This window comes from Thermobia domestica, chromosome 9, assembly GCF_964235325.1.
Source record: "Thermobia domestica chromosome 9, izTheDome1.hap1.1, whole genome shotgun sequence".
Taxonomy (NCBI): Eukaryota; Metazoa; Arthropoda; class Insecta; order Zygentoma; family Lepismatidae; genus Thermobia; species Thermobia domestica.
Genome location: NC_137462.1, coordinates 276,576,885 through 276,596,933, shown reverse-complemented (window position 1 = coordinate 276,596,933; position 20,049 = coordinate 276,576,885). Strand labels below are relative to the sequence as shown.

General features: G+C 36.1%; 1 protein-coding gene across 3 annotated transcripts in view; it reads left to right on the top strand.

The window, feature by feature from the left end:
* Positions 1-20,049, top strand: part of klg (klingon) — a 1,029,592-nt gene that overhangs the window by 435,911 nt on the left and 573,632 nt on the right. The window lies entirely within an intron of this gene.

The following is a 20,049-nucleotide window of genomic DNA, read 5'->3' as shown; positions in this document are numbered from 1 at the left end:
GGACGTAAACTTAAATATTTCATTCATTTCATTTTTTCCACTGCAGCGAAACAAACATGGTACTTGAACGAAAAAGACATAAAATGTTCAAAAAAAGTTAGTTTCCTTTTTATGGGAAAGAACTTTATCCGAAAAAAAAAAGGCTTTTTTGTATATCTAAGTATAACTGAGATTATAACAAACTTACATTTTAACATAGGATTTTGTCCACATGATCTTCCAGCGTTGATTCACCACCGAGCATGGATCGAACCAGTGGCTCCATGTAAAAAAGATGAACGCTCTACCACTGAGCCAGTGCTACCATTTAGAATTTATTTGCTCTAATAGTTTTATGAATACTAACAGATAATAAAGTTGAATGCCTAAAAGTGGTTAGAGATAAGTGTTACCAGATAGCAACCATGTACCAAAGATTGTCTTAGAAACTCCCAGTTTGCCAAGTGCTTTTCTTTACCTTTCTTCCGCGGTTTTCTCCACGTTTTTTCCTGTTATTTTTCTTTACGTTTTTTTCTCGTTCTTTCTCTAGAGTAGGCAGGATAAGAGGAGAGGAGACGTAAGGTTTCTGCTGTAGCTAATCACTGCCAAGGGTTGGGGGATGAGGGAGAAAACCTTGGTCCATTAACCTCGGCTTCTTTGCCAAACAGACTCAAGTAGAATGTTTCTCATTCTGCAAAGCAAAAGGGAGGGTCACTTCTACAGGCAGACACTGTACACTCAAAGCACAATCTTTTTCCTTTAGATTCCACCCCATTGCAGACTTGATTTCCGTGGTTTTCCCTACCTACCTGAGGGGAAAGCTAAAATAAGGGGAAAGTTGATCTATGTATATACTCAGAGATTACCATCGAAAAGTTAATATAGGAAATAACCTTCCTCTTATATTCGTACATTTAGTCAACATCTGTATCCCTGTTTTCAGGAAATAATAATAATAATAATAATAATAATAATAATAATAATAATAATAATAATAATAATAATATAATGTCTACTGCTAAAATTATTATTACTCAGTTATTTAGACGTAAACTTGCATGTAACAACCTGATACAGTATGTCTACACTTATTCAATACAAGGGCTTCTAATAAACATCCATTAAGTATCCGACTTCACGAATGTACTGGATGCCTACATAATCCAATGGGCATCTGTTGAAAGTATCAACGCTGATTGGGCATCAATGTATTTATGAATAGTCACTGGAAGTTCATATTTTGTTTAGGAGAAAAGCGCAGCTCGTCAGAAATCTCTAACACAGTTAAATATATCTACTTGAGTTTTATTGGACAAATTTTACGATTAGAATTGAAATAATTGTTTCGAATTTATTTATGATGCGACTGATATACCATAGCATGGTTGGATTACAAAGGCTACTTGACAGTAATACCAGGTCTTATTCGTTATATGCATCCCAACATTGTAAATGTAATGTAATACTCACTAGATGAATCTCCTGCAATGAACCTCTTGCTGTACTAACTTCATATTCTCCGTTCTGGTTTCCAACTCCCGAGCTGATCCTCGATATTCTCCAAAAATCGTTCATTTTCGGGGATCTCTGAACTTCCCCGAACTTCCTAGTTGTAGCATACAGCTTAGCTAAGACCTTCTTTTGAGGAAGAACCAGAAATCTTCCTTGCTCACCGGATTTAGCACCAGCGGATTTTTGACTCTTCCCCAAGGTCAAAAAGGGCCTCAAAGGGTAACCGTTTTGCCAACGTAGAAGATATCCAAAACAACGCGACGCGACGGTTGAACTTCGGAACATACCGAAACAAGACTTTCAGTGTTATTTCCAGCAATTCCAGCAGCAGTGGAACAAGAGTGTGTGTGTGTTCTCGAGAAGCCTATTTTGAAGGTGTTTAAGTATAACTTCTATATTGGAGTTCTAACTATATTGGAATAATAATTTTTGACTGACCCTCATATATATATATATATATATATATATATATATATATATATATATATATATATATATGCTAGCTATGTTTTCCCTCATTTTCTCTTTCTCTTTGGACGCAGTTTTTGTTACTATTTTTAAATTTATTTTTGTTGTTCAAAGTCTTCTTGTTTTCATTTTCACTCACTTCATCAACTTTTCCTCCCTCTTGCGTGCTTTTTTTTTTGGTAATGTTATGCATGTACCTGTTCTTTGCTCGGACAATTTATAAGTGAGTTATGCTCCCTGTCCAGTTTCTGTTGATATTTTATTTGTTAGATCGTTAGCGAACTTTTTTAACTTGGTATATTGGTGAAGGGAGAGGAATCTAATTTATATATCTCTCTTCTGTTTTTACCCTCTTTTCTCATTTCAAACATGAAACTCTCTTTAGGCAGTCAATTTACATTAGAAGGCGAACTTTCTCTCTTAGATACACATGAAAACAAACATTCTATACACTACATTTACATACTTTGTGTGTGAGAGAGAGTCCCATACGTACGATATGGAGACGTCACAAACTTAAAAATATGTTTTTAGCAAAAGGGAGGAGGGGAAGCACTTAAAAGTATTTTTTTCTTTCTACTACTGTACCTACGTACCCACCCTCTCTTTGTGTGACCTGTTGTAACTCCCCTCATTTTTTTGAAGAAGAGGAGTTGCGTCTAAAACATGCAGCTGAACGAAAGTTGCCTCTTGTGGAATGTCCTCGTCGTGTGATGGTGGGGTTAGCATTAAAGTAAAGATGGCCTGGAGAGTAAGCAAGCGAGAGATGGTTTTAAAGGGTTGTTGTAGACCCTGGATGAATATTCATCAACTTGTACCCTTCATGTGTTCGTAAGTTTAATTATAATAAAGGGGACCAAAAGTTTTCTATGCGCCCTGTCTCAACAACTGTACATAAAAGATAGGAGATAAACCATTCTACCTTCCCCCGCGAGAATGTTCGTAATAGAATCAATGCACCGATCAATATATTGACAAGCTTGTGTTTTACGCGGCCGCAATAAAGAATGTTCGTCTTCTAATTTTGGGGGGTTTATTGACGTACTTATTTTTATCGTGGAGAAATATGGAAAACACATTAATTATTCACAGCGAATTTATTTTGAGCTCTAAGGTATTCATTTAACATAATAATTGTGTCGACCTTTTTCTTACGACTTTGACTTCGGTATATTTTCTGTAGTGCTTCAGTTTATTTGACTGATTCGTTCATTAATTTACAGCACAACGTTCGTTTTCAACTCGCAAATAGACGGTCACGGTGGCTCAGTGGTTGAGCACTTACCTCTGGTGCATGGGGTTCCTGGTTCGATTCCCTGTCAAATAATCCTCTGCTAGACAACATCGTGTCTTTCGGTTTTCTCGAGATACTTCCGTTTCCTCCCAAATTCCCATTCCACCAATTCTTCCATCATCCTTCACTGGCCTTAAGAGTCTTCATCCCTGCGAAATTAAAATACCGCTAATTTTACAGTAATTATGTGATATCTTCAAATCGATAGAAGATAATCGAAATGTGGAACAAGAGCGTCCTAGACAATATTATTTTACATGAGAAACCGTTATCACGACTCACTTATCTGCTTTCGATTTCGAGCCATTTCGAAAATCGGCATTTATTTTCGCGTTTCTAAACAGGTGAAAACGGAAAGCCGCTAGGTGACTTGTGATAACGGTACCTCACGCAAAATAATATTGTCTAGGGCGCTCTTGTTCCATATTTCAATTATCTTTTATCTATTTGAAGATATCACATAATGACTGTAAAATTAGCGGTATTTTAATTTCACCGGGATGAAGACTCTTAATCATCCGTCTCCCTTAGCCTAAAGAGCATAATCATGGGACGTTAAACTGAAAGATTTCCGTTTTCATAGGACCTCCTGCAAAAAACATCCGAATCACTACTTGTCAGGGGCGTACCAACGGATGGGTCCACCACCCCCTTAAAAAAGCTTTCTAACTCAACATACATTTTGTACACTTTCTTAATAAAAACTACTTGTTCAACAGGAAACTGATTGATGTAGCATGAAAATTTGATCTTACACTTCATCTGTACTCTTTTTCTAATAAAAACAATTTAGTTCTATTATTTCTACCTCTGAAAATACAGGTGGAAGTACGTTACAGTTACTTACCGACTTTTCGAATGCAGAATAATACCCGTTCAGTATCACATAAGACGTAGTGGCTTCTAGTTTTCGGTCCCCCAAAGCTTGGATCTCTCTCAACAAAAAATTGTGACTGTTACTTGACCTTGGGTGCAAGTCAGGAACCCCTATCGAGAATCAAACTCGGAACCATGCCTACAAGATGACTTAAGATTACTTTTATATCGATAGCCAATATTAAGAGCCTGCCTTACTAAAAATAATACAAAATTTACCATTTGCCTTTTGCTTGCTTATTCATAAGTGAGAGGAGATAATAAAATCCAAGTTATCACAATCACAGGTAATGTTATTCTACAACAGAAAATATGGCCCTAAAGAATTTTCAGTGCTGCCATCCATAACAATTACAGTGTTGCCAAAATAATAATTCGCCTAAAATCTAAGTTAAAATAGCGACTAGAGGAACGAACTCAACTGCATATGATTACATATCATGTTGTTTTGGTTTGCTGGGAACTACTTTTTAAATAACGTTATTATTTAATTTTAATAACTGTATGTTAAAACCATCTTGTTTATTACGAACTAAATATAAATCTTATTTAAAAAGTCGTTCAGAGCAAACCAAAACAACATTATCCATCATTCCCCTAGTCGCTGCCTTAACTTAGATTTTAGGGGAATTGTCATTCTAGCAACACTGTAATTTCTATGGATGGCAACACTTAATATTCTTCAGTTCATGTTTTCTGTTGTAGAATAACATTATCTACAATTGTGGTAACTTGCATTTTATTATCTCCTTTCACTTGTAAAATAATAAGCGAAAGAAAATGGGAAATTTTGTATTATTTATAGTAAGGCACTCTCTCAAACACAGACATTCAACAATTCTCATTTAGAGCCGGGGGTTTGGCGTTCCTACTAAATTGCGTTTCTCCTAAAACTTTTCTAACATTTTAATTTTTCATTAACAAAAGTTTCATTCAAAGAGAAAAAAGATTTTTAATTACTAATATCTAAATATTAACCCTCTTCTCACGTGCTTTTAAAAACATTCATTAAGCAGTCTTAACATTCGTATAAAGGAATATTTCGCAAAAGCTGAAGAGCAGATTAAAACTGTTTCAAATTGTTACTGAAACAATGTTTGGCTAAACATAGTCAGTTATTAACAAATCGTGAAAGAATATTTGGCTGTATGTTCAACTATAAAAATTATTTATTGTAAATCATATTTCTGTTTTAGTAATTGAAAACTATTCAATTAATTACTCTTTACTTTCGTAGCCGAATATTGTGAATTCAGTAATTTTTCGTAAATTTTCAGTTACAGCATAATAAAAATACAAACTCTGACAACATCTTACAACAAATTCTGTGATATATTTCACCTTTCTAACTTAACAGGCACTTAACACTTGGAATTGGTGGAAATTAAATCTATATTTTTACGTCCCCCAGTTATGACCTCTAGGGCAATGGTTTTCAACCAGTATGACGCGACACACTGATTTGGCACGCAGTTCTATGTGATGTGTTGTGAAATTTTAGAATTTAAAAATCAGGAAGTACTAAATAACTAGTTGAAATTAATTTTCAAACAGACTGTACCAGTTAACGTCCCCAGCAGTAGCAATCACTATCCCATAAAAACTTATATATATATATATAGCCTTACACTAATATACATACTTTATATTTTACTATTGGGAACGCGGTGGCTCAGGATAGAGCGTTCACCTCTGGTGCATGGGGTCCTTGGTTCGATCCCAGCTCGCACCAAGTAAGCTTTGTGGTGGACAAACACAGTTTGTGTGGGTTTTCTGGAGGTTTTCCCGTTTCATTCCACTTTCTGCATTCCTCTATTTCATTAATTTCTCATCATAATCTCCTTTAGCCTAGCCGACATAAGCGTAAGACGTAAAACTTAGTAAAATTTATATTATTCTTAATAAAAATCAGGTAAGTGTGTCGCACTGTCTTGGGCAAGCAGTAGTGTGTGTCGTCAGACAGAAAAACGTTGGGAACCACTGCTCTAGAGTAAAGAAGACTCTTGACTATACAAAAATTTCTGGAATGAGAATGTAGGAGGAGACAATTAGCCCCGGGAAACCTCTCGAATGCAATATTATCCGTTACAAACGTCCACAATGACCTGGGTTTGAATCCGGGATCCTTCGAACCAGAGGTTAGCGCACTACCACTGAGACACCGTATATTAGAACTGGAGATTGGTTAATTCCCGAAGTAAAAATAAGGCAATGGTTTTAACATTTATTCATTTAGAGCTATGGAACCTTCACTAGATCTAAGGGTAATCAAGAAGGGTAAAATATTGGAGCTAGAAAGGCTGTAGTTTTTCTAACAACTGGCATTTTTTTTTTTTTTTTTTTTTTTTAAATGTGGTACGCATCTGTTTTTACACTTGAAGCGAATGTTAACAGATTATATCTACATTAAGTTTATCACAGAAGGTAAATTGAGATATAGACGTATTTACGTCAACGATAAAACGATATGTTTCAGTGAGAATTCTTGGAAATGGATGAATATACGTAAGTTCTCAAACACATCGTAGGTAAATATTTAACATATGTTTTTACTTTTTTTTTTTTTAACAAATAGAGATATTTCTGTCCCTTTTGTGAATACACTTTTCTTACAAGGAACGGACATGAATGTGTCATTCGGATATCCAAATTAAATCAAGTCCATTGGGTAAAAATAATAATAAAAGCAAAAAATGTTCATACACAAAAAATTAGATGCCATGCACAGCGGGGTAAGTCCCTGCGGCCTATTAACCCTGTTAGTATCAAGAAAAGCGTAGACTCGCAGTGGAATAGCTATTGCTTCAACACTGCTGATTGGAAGGTCATGGCTTATAGTTCATTCTCTGCAGCATAAAACAAACTTTTCAGAGGTATTATGTATTGGGGATCATAACGTATTTGAACAGGGAAAATTGGGAGAATATCGGGAAAATTCCCTCCAAAAATCCCTCCCATCTACTTTGGCCCTCTCTGGAGCGGCCCTGGGTAAAAGCACTCAATCCAAATGCATCTAGGTAAATACTATAGGAGATAAGACATGTGTATACCAAGTTTCGTATTGATAGACGGAATATATATATGAGGGAAAAACTTGTATACCAATACTCGCTTTCTAGCACTGCTTCATCCTCAGCTACATCTTCCAATTAAATAACACATCGAGATCCAGTAAAAGAAGGATACCAGCCCCAGCGAAGCTGGTGAGACTTACTTTTCAAATATAGTTTGTGCATGTCATAATTATATTGCCAATTACATTTGTCCTTCAGTTTTAAATACAATATATTGTTGATGGTAGACTACAAAAATTAGTCAAATGTGCCGACTCAATCAAAACTGGAATAAGTAGGTTTAATAAATGCTTCGAAAGTAATTAAAGTTATTAAATTCGAATTCTGAATCGCTCAAATTTATGTGAAGTAAACACTTTCAGATTGTTCACATTTTTGACGAGTGATAATGTCACAATCTTAAGAGTATACGTACTCCAGGAGGGTGTCCGTTATTTCCATTTTCAAAAGTTGGCAACCCTATTTCTCGTACGGTTTATTTTCCTGTATGTTTATTACGGATTTTATTCTGTTCCATTATGCATAGGAAATCATTTTCAACGTTTAACCCTATATTTTTTAACCTCACTTAAATGTTTATTTGGGCTACGAAATAGCAAGAAATCCTCTTGCTGATAGCTCGCCAGCGCGTACATTTGGTACACGTGGTCCCGAGTTCGATTTTCGGTGGGGGAGCACAAATTTTAATTTTACAATCATTTAATTTCATTAATCGTCCATCTTCTTTAGCCCAAAGAGCATAATGTGGGACGTTAAAAAAGAATCACTCCAATTATAGTCTAATCACACACACATTATAGTTCAGTAGTCAGTCTATCTATTGTAAACCACATACATAATTGTTTGTATTGCGGGTAATCTTTAGTGATTCATGCACAGTGTTTGACCAAAATCTCAAAAAATGAATATTCTACTGCACATTTAAATTGAATGTAGTTCCGTACTCCATTTATGTTGTACTATACTCCCCAGATAACAGAAACACTTGAATGAAATCAATATGACTCACATACGTTTATAAACACACGCACAAGACCATAAAAACGAAAGAGGAAGATGTATTATGTGTGTACAAAAGGGGGATGCAATGTCATGTACTTGCTTTGAGTGTTATATACTAAAGTCACTATAAGCGGAATTTTCTTTTTATGTTTCCTTAAATTATCAGAAGAGAGGGGAAAAAGTGAGGGGTGCAGGGTGATATATTCCGGAACGTTGAGCTATAAAGTGCCTCTCTTTTCCTACTCCACGATGACTTTTTCCCTTCTGTGAGTCTCTCTTTTTTATGCAATTACTTAGGAGGCTCGATGGTCAAACAGAAGATGCAGGGGCCACAAGTGTTTGAACAAGTAATAAAGAAAAAGCCAACCGAAAACTGAGAAAACACGAAAGCAGGTCTACGGTTATGAATCTTCTCCATTTCTCATTGGCTTGAAGCAATATGTTTTTAATTTTCGTATTAATACATACATCATAAGTCATATTACATCAATACCCTTAATGATTAAATATACAGTGTACCTATCTTCCGGAACTAACTTTAATTTAGAACTCACCAGTGTATTAATTGTTACCGTTCTTGGTTTCCTGTAGGAAATAAGAGTTTGTTTTCCAGTGAAAATATGTGTTCTTTGCGTTTCATATTAAGTTGTAGGTCTACGTCTCTCGAATCCTCACAATCAAAAAGAAACGGTACGCCCTTAACAAACATTCTTTTAATTTAAATTTGATGAAGTATTTCCACTTTAAACCAGAAGTAGTACGTGGCACCCTAAGATACCCGAGCCACAAGATACCACCTCTTTCAGTAGCTGGCATCAGTGACTGCGTATAAAGGGGCGAGCTTTTGGCACCTAATGGGGCCCTATCACTGGGATCAGCGGTTCCTATCAGTTACTCCATACAGAAAGGGACGAGCCTATGGCATCTAATGATGACCTATCAGCGGCACCAGAAATTCCTATCGGTTACTAAATACAAAATGGGAGCGAGCCTCTGGCCCTTAATGAGGCTCTGTCAACGGTTTCTATCAGTTATTTCATACAGAAAGGGGGGAGCCTCTGGCACCTAATGGAGCCCTGTCAGCAGTTCCTAACAATTACCCATACAGAAAGGGAGAGCCCTAGTTACTTGGTGGATCTTCAATTAACGATCCTGTTCTCTGAAGAGTCCATACCTTCAACGAATCTAAAGCTAAAAATTTTGCAATTCAAGTATACGTACACCCAATTCGAACTTATGACTCTTTCGAATGAGGTACGTCGAAAATGACCTGAAACAAGGAAATGCGTTGTCGCCATTATTATTTAACTTCGTTCTGGAATACGCTATAAGGAAAATCAAAGATAGCAACCAGGGCCTAGAGTTGAACGGTATTCACCAGGTTATGGCATATGCTGATGATGTAAATTTAATAGGGGATGATAGGAGAACAATAGAAAGAAATGCAGAGATCTTATTAAACGCTTGCAGGGACATGGGTTTAGAAATAAATGCAGAGAAAACTAAATACATGGAAGTGCGTCCGGACCGGAATACAGCAAATTATGGATGTGTTAAAATATTAAATAATACTTTTGATAAAGTGGATAGTTTCAAATATCTAGGATCAATATTAACAAAGGAAAATCATATTCACGGATGTCGACTAAAAGCAGGGAATTCGTGTTACTATTCGGTTCAAAATCTCTTGTCGTCGCGAATTCTGTCGAGGTATTTGAAGCTTAAAATATACAAAGCGATAATCATGCCTGTTCTGTATGGTTGCGAGACATGGTCACTGACTCTGAGGAAAGAACATAGACTGACACTATTTGAGAACAAGATCCTGAGACGAATATTCGGACCCAAGAGGAGCGGGAATAGAGAATGGCGGAAACTTCATAACAAGAAACTACATAATTTATATGGTTTACCCAACATTGTTAGGGTCGTCAAGTCTAGGAGGGTTAGATGGGCGGATCATGTAGCTAGGATGGAAGAAAGTAGAAACGCTTTCAAAGTCTTGACTGGAAGGCCAATCGGAAAACGACCATTAGGAAGACCTAGGCGCAGATGGGAGGACAATATTAAGATAGATCTTGTAGAGATTGGAATACAAAGTAGAAACTGCATCCAGTTAGCTAAGGATAGAAGTCAGTGGAGAGCTTTTGTGAACGCGGCACTGAACCTCCGGGTTCCATAGAGTTAGTTAGTTAATCTTTTTCTTTTAACTTACCCGATTATAACTGCATCGTAACAAATACATAATCTGATAATGATATTTTCCTTGCTTTGAACATTTCTGCTACCTCGCAATTAGTTACTAAAGACTTGTAGATGGCTGAAAGCTACCACAACTTGTGTCACCGCGCTGTAGTGGCAAAGTAAGAAGTACGTGCTTTCACTTTGAATACACGACAATACGACCAGCGCTCATTCGATTCTAAACCATCTCTGATGTTTTCCATCCATCTTAATACTTCAGTACAAAAAAGTAATGAAAGGAGAAATTGACCAGAGTACCTTAATTGCGACACTGTAAAATCTTGTTCCAATAATTTAGGCCACCAATGTTTTCTTGAAGAACTCTGGTCGCCTCTTAAGAGGCCTTATCACTGCGAATTTAAAATACCGCTAATTTTACAGTAATTATGTGATATCTTCAAATAGATAAAAGATAATCGAAAAGTGGAACAAGACCTCCCTAGACAATATTATTCTGCGTGAGATACCGCTATCATGACTCATTTATCTGCTTTCGATTTCCAGACATTTAGAAAATCGGCATTTATTTTCTCGTTTCTAAATAACTGCAAACGGAAAGCTACTAGGTGTCTCGTGATAACGGTACGTCATGCAAAATAACATCGTCTGGGGAGGTCTTGATGCACTTTTCGATTATCTTTTATCTATTTGAAGATATCACATAATTACTGTAAAATTAGCGGTATTTTAATTTCGCAGTGATAGGGACTCTTAAGCAGAAATAATTAAAACAGTTGTGAATTTTCTTTGGGTGTTTAAATCCTTTATTTCATGACGAAGAAGTAAATTATCCGACATACTATTGTTAGGATATGATCATTTAAAGATGAGTGTGTGGCTAGGTTTTGTAAACAACTATGTACATTCTGACATTAATTTTGTATTACAAATAATGGACGGACTGGAAATACATAATTATTGAATTATACTACACGGCAGCCGAATTTACGTTTGGCATTAACTTGTGACCTTGTAATGCACTATTGCCAAACCTCTGGGCAGATATTAGTTCTCAGCGATTGAATTATGCTATATATTGATAAGATTTTTGACTAACTTAAGAACATACTGAGAAGGTCAGTATTGTGTCAGAATGAAACTTCAACTCCACAGCTTTGGGTACGTTACTAGAAGCGCATTGGTCGACATGAGAAGCGCTCAAGTTCAAACGTTAATTCGGTTACAGTACACAATACTAGAAATGGTCAATGCAGGGACCCATTGTTAATGAATGGGAAATTATATTAGATGAAAAGCAACGTTATTGGAAATACAAACACCCCAAGAAGTAGTGAAACACCTTAATTGTAGAAGTTGTCATTGGTGCAAGTGCTTATGCTAATGCCAATTCGGCCCTTCTCTCATGGTAGCTCTGTGGTAGAGCTCTCACTACTCCTTTCAGAGGTCCCTAATTAGATCCGAGGCTTTATGAATTTGGGGTAGACAACATCTTGCCCTTTAGTTTTCAGAGATTCTCCCGTCTCATTCCAAGAATGTTTTTAATTATCCACTTCCATTTATTACCTTATTCCATAGACTGGTGGGCATAGCTGTGGGACGTAGAACTACGGATTTCATTTCACTTGAAATTTGTATTTTGTTTAGATCAGGTACTACTAAAGAGAGGACATAGTCACGCAAGAAGATTCTTATACGTTACAATATTCAAATTTTCATTGGATATTCTCTATGTTTGATTTGTCAGTTGGCAGATTTTATTCGATTGATTTGAGTTTAGTATCCCGTTCAGCAGGGAAGCCATATGAGACGTGAACCTACAGCTTAATGTGGGATCTGATCCACATGAGCTCTTGCCGGGATTCGAACCCGGGTGTGCGCGTACGTTAACGATATAGCCACGAGGTAGCTCTTGTTGGTTGGAGTCTTCTTTCTTCTTTTCATGAGCAAGTGAATGGGTTAATTACCATGTTATATATATATATAATATATAAACCTGTTATCTTACATGCTTACGCAGTCTCTCTCTTTGAGGAGACAACGTTGGGAAAGCGCCTTTCTCACTTTATATGGCGGGAAGAGGCAAGAGAAACGGTATTTTGAGTATAGTCTATCATTATAATGAACGCTTTGAAGCGAGATGTTAAGAATGACTGTTGAAGGCTGACCTTTTGCATCCGATTAATGTTTGATGCAAAGGCCACTTCCGAAATCACTAATGTCAAGAGTTCAAAGACGCAACACCATTATTCGCTGCTTTTAAGCGATCCTTTCTTGACCTTTACTTAACTCATTTTCTTGTTCCTCATTTGAACAAAAATCGAAAACGCTGGACTCTAAATACTAGAAGATTGAACGGGATCACGGCAACCCTCGGAATATCGAAAAATCTCATATGATACGGAAGGACATGCAATAATTCCAATTTCGTAGATATTATACTCACTTGTCAGGTATAGTATAGGATAATGAGACGAGGGGGGTTGTAGTCGTTAAGGTCTCCCAACGGCTGACCCAGATTTGATTTCCGAGGTATTGGAATTTCTTTCTTGTATTACCCTTGTTCTAATGTGGCTCTGAGGTTTACTCACTTCTCTAAAATGGAAATCTAAAGCAACCTAGTAGATAATGGCAGATGTAACATTATTTATTTATTTATTTATAATAGGTTTCAGATACAGCACTAGGCCATTTTACACTGAAACATTTTAACAATTATGTAACATAACAATAGAATAACAATATGAAATCAAGACGTTAGAGTACAATGGCAACATTACAAAGATAGTTTATTTATATATGATCTGGAGGTATGCTCATTTGAAAAAACGTCTACAGTTTCTGGTAACTTATTATACGTGCTAACAATTCGGTTTAGAAGGAACCTTTGGACAATATTAACTCTCGCAGCTCGAGTGTAAAAGAGATCACTAGATCGTGTTGTTCTAGCGGGTACGTGAAAATGGATCTGACTTAATAACTGTTCACATGATATATGGCCATTTACAATTTTATGCAAAAATATTAGGTCAGAAATTTTGTTTCTCACTAGGGGAGGTTTGATATTGAGAAATGTTAAAACGTCATTTTTTGGAAGTGTTCGAAGGTGAGGTACTCGGTAGGATACAATGGCTAAAAAGAAATTAATTACAGAATTTAATTTTTTTCAGATGAGTAGGGGGTGCTGAATATATCTATATTATTTTTAGGTGTAAGTACTTAAGTCGCGGAAGTGTAGGTTCGTAGCTCCACCTACAGAACCTTCTAATGTATGATTTATCAATCTAAACTCCTTCATATACGAGGGTAATTCAAAAATTATTCATTATGTAGCTATAACTTTTTTTACCACGTTCATGCTGACCTCTCTCTTAGTTTGTTTTATTGTTATGCTGTTGTGGTCATGCTATGAAAGTTTGATCCTAATTCCTCCATTTGTCTTCCTTTTGTTGCAGATAGATCATGGCCGCTCCATTAGAAGTTGGCACCAAAGAGGAACAACGAACAGTGGTCGGAAGGTGTATCAGAGGCCACAATCCATCAGACTTTCGGCACAATACGGGAACAGTATCTTGCAGCAACGGAGTGTCTACGAATGGACTGAAAAATTGTTGTCATCATTTGTGGCTGTAGATGGTCGTCCAACTACTTAATCGTGCGTAACACTTGTGCGACCATTTTTGATTTTTTTTAAAAAAAAATCCATTCGTAGACACTTCGTTGCGGCATGATATTGTTTCCGTATTGTGCCGAAAGTCCTTGACGGATTGGGGTCCCTGATACACCTTCCGACCACAAAACCGCTAGTTGTTCCTCTTTGGTGCCAACTTCTAATGGGGTGTCCATGATCTATCTGTAAGAAAAAGAAGACAAATGGAGACTTTCATAACATGACTAGAACAGCATAACAATAAAATAAACTAGGAGAGAGATCAGAGTCAACATTGTAAGAAAAGTTATTACTATATTCTGTATAACTTTTGACGTACCCTTGTATTTAACCTGTTTGTCCATGTGTGTGCCCAGGAGACAATCTGAAGAACTATAGTGTGTTCACTCAATAGGAGTGCAGTTCGGCAAATGTCTTTGAAGTTCCCGTGTGCTGAATTTTACAACCGTATCCCTTCATTCCTCCACCCCTCTTTCGACCGCATTTGCTGGGTTGCAACGTCTTAACAACCACTATGCTAAAACAGCAATCTTTTGATTACTAACTTAAAGGACAGCATTTGGAACTGCAGCGACTAAGATTCCACAGAGCAAAAACTGTAATACTGCAGGTAGAAAGAGAAGCGGTTCCTTGCAATCGAACCAGTTTCTAGAAAAACCGAAATCAGAAAAACCGGCATTTCGGTTTTCTCCAAAACCATCTCAGTTTTTCACCGAAACCGCTTTCGGTGAATTTTTTTTTTGTAAAACACAAAACTATTTCTGTGAAAATGGAATCCGTTTCCGGAGAACAACAAAACACTATTCTGATCAGAAATAGAACCAACTTTGAAATAATAATAATAAAAACCGGAAACGGTTTTGAAGAAAACCGAAACCGGATCCAGTGATAAATGGAACCGGTTTTGGAAAAAACTGATAACCGGTTTCGATGAAAAGTTTTATTTTTTAAAATTTCAAAAACCGGTTTCGGTTTCCCTAAAAAACCGAAAAACTAGTTTTTGTGCCCACCACTAGTTTTAATATAAATATGCAAGTGAAGATTTTGTTTTACCTTCATACGATAAATCTTAAACAAAATAATAAAATAAAGTTTGTCACTATCTGTGATTTTTTTTTGTTCTATGACGACTAAGTGTGGAACAGAAAATGGTTTCTTTCTATTCTACCACTTTCCGTTTGCATACAGGGTTAATGGATGTGATGGAACATACAGGGTGGCCCATAATTATTTATATGAAGTTTCAAAGACTGCGGTAAAGAAACTAGCAACTTAACTTGAACATAAACACATTGGTCTCATACTTTTCCTTACGAGAATTTTAATCTCTGTTCTCCATGGCATGGCTCACCAATACACCATCCAAATGAATACATGCCTGGAGACAAAGAGCAACGTTGTCACAAGCAGATTAACAGACACGTACTGATATCCTGTGGAACTCTTTTGTGATAGAGGTCTGCACGGGTCGGAATTTTTAGCCCAGGCCGGACCTGCCCGTGAATTTTTAATGTGAGGTCCGACCCGAGGCCGAAATGTTTTAACCTTTAAACCCGAGCCCACCCGAGCCCGTATGATAATCAAATAGCCCCAAATAGGCCCGAATTACAGAAACTAAATAATTAACACAAATTAGTATTTATATTTGCAGCAATTAGCAGTTGAAATTTGTAGTTGTCCTTTAGAAGTTATCCAGAAAGAACGGTTCGATACATATAATTTTACAGTATATTTGAAAATTTAGACCCGCAAAGGCCCGACAAATATGATTCTATATTTAAAAATTTACGACCATAACCCGGCCTGAGCCCGAAGTAATGTATGCTTTGTAGGCAAAAGTCCGGCCTGAGCCCGTGCAGACCTCTATTCTGTAATAACTTCTTGTACTTCGCCCACATTGCGTATGTCATGTTGATACACCCCATGAGGAAAAGTCAGGTGGTGTTAAATCGGGAGATCGAGCAGGCCATCCCACAGACCTAGGTCAACGATCCAGTAGTTCGGGAATGTTTCGTTCAGACACTCTCCTGTCTGGCATACACTAACGCTTCTAAGTCCAGCGATCGTTATACCCACTCTCAGGCTACATAGTGTTGTCATATGAAAACTTTTTGTCCAGAATTACAGATATTACAGTCAGTCAGACATCATGTTCATAATTATGAGTAACCATGTATTTTTGGGACGTTGAATCGATTCTGATTCTAGGAAACCGTTTCTCGATATCTGTTACCGTTGTTACTCTGATACCTGTCAACAGACAAACGGGCGGACAGATAAAGCGACAGAAAGGCGGACATCCGTTTTATACTACTACTGCTTCCAGTTTCAATATTAATTGAAAAATTATTACTGTCCCCTTCAGAGGAGAATACAAGTGCGGGGTGAGGAAGCGGGGAGCAGAGGGTATAGTTGTTGCCCTCTGAAAAGTTCTACGATAGTTTATTATTCTCCAAAAGCAAACTTTTTTTCAGAGTTGCCAGGTATATGGTGAATGCCATGTTTGTGTAGAAATCCACAGAAATGTTCCCTTCTGATCATTTGGAGGGAGGAGATGCTGTAAATCAAGCTTCAGTGACACCTGACACATGGCTAGCCAGCAGTTAAAGAGCAGAGAAATTCCGTCTTTCTGTTAGTCTTTAAAATGAAGGGGAAAAAAAGCGTTTGAAAAACATCAATGAATATATTGTATTTGAGAGTAAATATGCTACTCATTTCGCTAGTTTAATTTATTAGAATACAGGGAGAGTCTGGAGAGATTGTTTGAAAAAATAAATACAAATTATTTGACACTTTTTTCATTCTCGATACTTCCATAGTCAGAAAATAAAATTATAAATCAATTTACCTCGCATCACCATTGAATTTATACTTCTTGCAGCTAGCATTCATTATAGACTCGAACAACTTTATTATTAATTATTAATTATTATTATTATTATTATTATTATTATTATTATTATTATTATTATTATTATTATTATTATCTCATATTTTAGTTTAAAGTAGTTTTAAACTTAAAAATTTGACAGGATCTGTGATTACTGTCCTTCTTGGTGATTACCCGTTTGTTAATTTCGTAGTTTTCTTCTTGAAGAAGAATATCATCATGGTTTATTACCTAAAGGAATTAGCTGTTATTCTTACAGTTCCCAAAACTCTTACACCACTTACGAACATTAATGATGGAAATGCAAATCGGGATAATTTATACAAAACTGAAGGGTAGTTACTGGGATACATATAGTATGTAGTTGAAACATGAATGCAAATGTTTGCTTTTGATTGGTCAAAACAGGAAATTGTCAACAAATGTTTATCTTGTCGGTGTAACAGCTGCCTACAGTTTTTAAAGGAAGTTTTCCCAAACATTTTTAAAAAAATAGTTTTAGTTTTGTTAACAAAATTTCAATAACTAATTGTCAATGGTTACTCAAAATATAACTTCCTTTCTTTTTAAATATCGTATCGAGATACTTATAATTACGGTTATGAAACAACTATACAACAATTTACCAACGTGAGCGATTTGATCCAAAATTATCCATTTCAGTTGATCATTTCCATTTCCATTTGGCCAATAAGGGCAAATTTAGGGGCACTTGATCAGATTTGACTTGGAATCTGAACAAATTTCACACTGATTAAAATTATATACACATTAATAGAAATACTTTTCAGGCATACAAACAAGCAGTAGAATTTAGTAATAAACGGAATGAGACATTCTGAAAGATTAGTGAAAAACAGTAATTTAAAAACTCGAGCAGAAACAGAAAGGTAACAATCAAATGATATTTCTGTTCATACTGTAAATATAAGCCCTTTAACGTACAAACTATATATTTACTAACATTCTGATATAAGAAATAAATTACAAATTAAGAGTACTTTTTAAAAATGCTCACTTTTTAAAGGATGAACAAAGAAGGATTAAACATGGAATACAATGCAAGCAATTACATACATTATAACTACCCCACCCGCAGCAATAAAAAAAATCTTTCTTTAATTTCAGCCATCATATCTTAAATATATGCCTCTTTATCTTAAATATAATATACACTACTTTTTTCGATTATGGAGTGGTGCTTTGTTGATGATTAACGAAAAGTAATTAGAAAACTTTTTCGAGTTCATCTTTTTAGGTTATGTTGTTTCAGTTTGCGTCATCTATATATTATAGTTCATTTGTAAACTTACCGTGAACATTTCAGGGGTTCGGCCCTCCTAGACCTCCTTGGATAAGTATAAAATAACTAAGAGGAACTTACGATAGAGCAAAACCCGTGCAACGATCTGACGGACAGCTATGTCTAATAAGTGCAATAAAAAGAGTTCTCTAAAGAACTTTCTTACCACACGACCGGGATCAAAACACTTTTTTTTTTTTTTTTGAAGGGGGGTGTCTTAGAAAATGTTTTGCATTTATCTATTTATTTATATTCTTATATATAAGTTCATATGTAGAAAGGTGAGAAAACTTGCGATTGTTGGACATCAAAATGCCACTAGACTAAACTTCACATTGTTTCCTTTGTTGGCATCTTGCACGTATACTTTTATCTCAAGGCTAAATACCTGCTTACATTTTATGACATAAAATGAGGAAGAAAGTGGTTCAAGCTTTTCTAAGTGTCGGCCCCAGTATTTGTCTGATATGAAAAAGGAAAACAGGAAGAGTTTGGACATTTGGTATCCAACATAGAGGCGGGATCTCGGTCAAATGAAACGAAAAAGTTGCAGTTAGTATTCTTAGTTTTTTCTATATTGTAGGATACTTTCTATGGATGAATTGTCAATAAGTGAGAAGATAATCCTTTACCTTGAAGCAGGAATGGATACACACTTAAAAAAGTTCACTGGGAGGACTTAAAACGAGTTCTAAATTATCGTGAAATGAGAGTATTCTTTACAAATGTAAACCAGTAGCCATGTAATAAATGTGAAACAGATTGTGTCAAGTGCCATGTTGAGAATGGACAATGCACACACCTAACACTATCTGCCCTTCCTTTGCTTCGTTTTCTCCAAGACCCTTCCCTTTCAAGAAATAGAGTTAGTCGTGTGTTTGTATATATAAGACTGGCCACCCTGAAAAAAATCTTCACAGCCGGGAGTGGGTGGAGAAACTCAGCTGGAAGGGTCGCGAAGATCGAATTCCGTAGACTTGCAACCTCCTGAGATGCAGCCTATACGTCATATGAACCAAACTTCTTCACGTGGTGTACACTCATGTCCAAAAGGATTGTCGCATATCTATAACTATTTTGTTGTAAAAAATATAATTTGATAATGATTTTGCAGGGTACTTTTAATACTGATACTATGTGTATAATCGGGAAATGTATAGGTCTATCTGTGGTAAATTTCATAGGAAAAGAATTATAAATACGAAAATTGGAGTGAGTAAAACAAAATGTTGCTAAATGAACAAGAAAGTTTTTTTTATTTTAATTTTATTGTTCTCATTTACTGCTCTTTTGACATGAAATTTGCCACATACGTGTCTTTGCCGATTGTACCCATACTAACATTATAGGAAATACCAGGCGAATTCGTTATCCAGTTATTATATTCCTACAACAACATATTTAAAGACATGCGACAACAATTTTGGACATGAGTGTACATCGAGCTTCTTGTTTCAATCATGAGTGAAACCAACCTATGACCCTATCGATGTTCTGCTGGATTAGTGGCATCCCCATAGTTAGGTTACGGTAAGAGGGCTAGAACCTTCTTTAGGTTGAACACTAGATGTAATATACATTTATTATATGTTTTTGTTCCAAGTATGAACAGAATTACCAAGTGAAAATTTATATTTGTAATCTTTTTATTGTCTTACGCGCGCAGGAGAGAGAGAGAGTTAAACAAACTATCAGATAAACAAACAGCTCGCTAACTATAGATTCATTACATATTACTAAAAAATGATACTCGTAAACAATAGAGGAAAAAAAACAGGG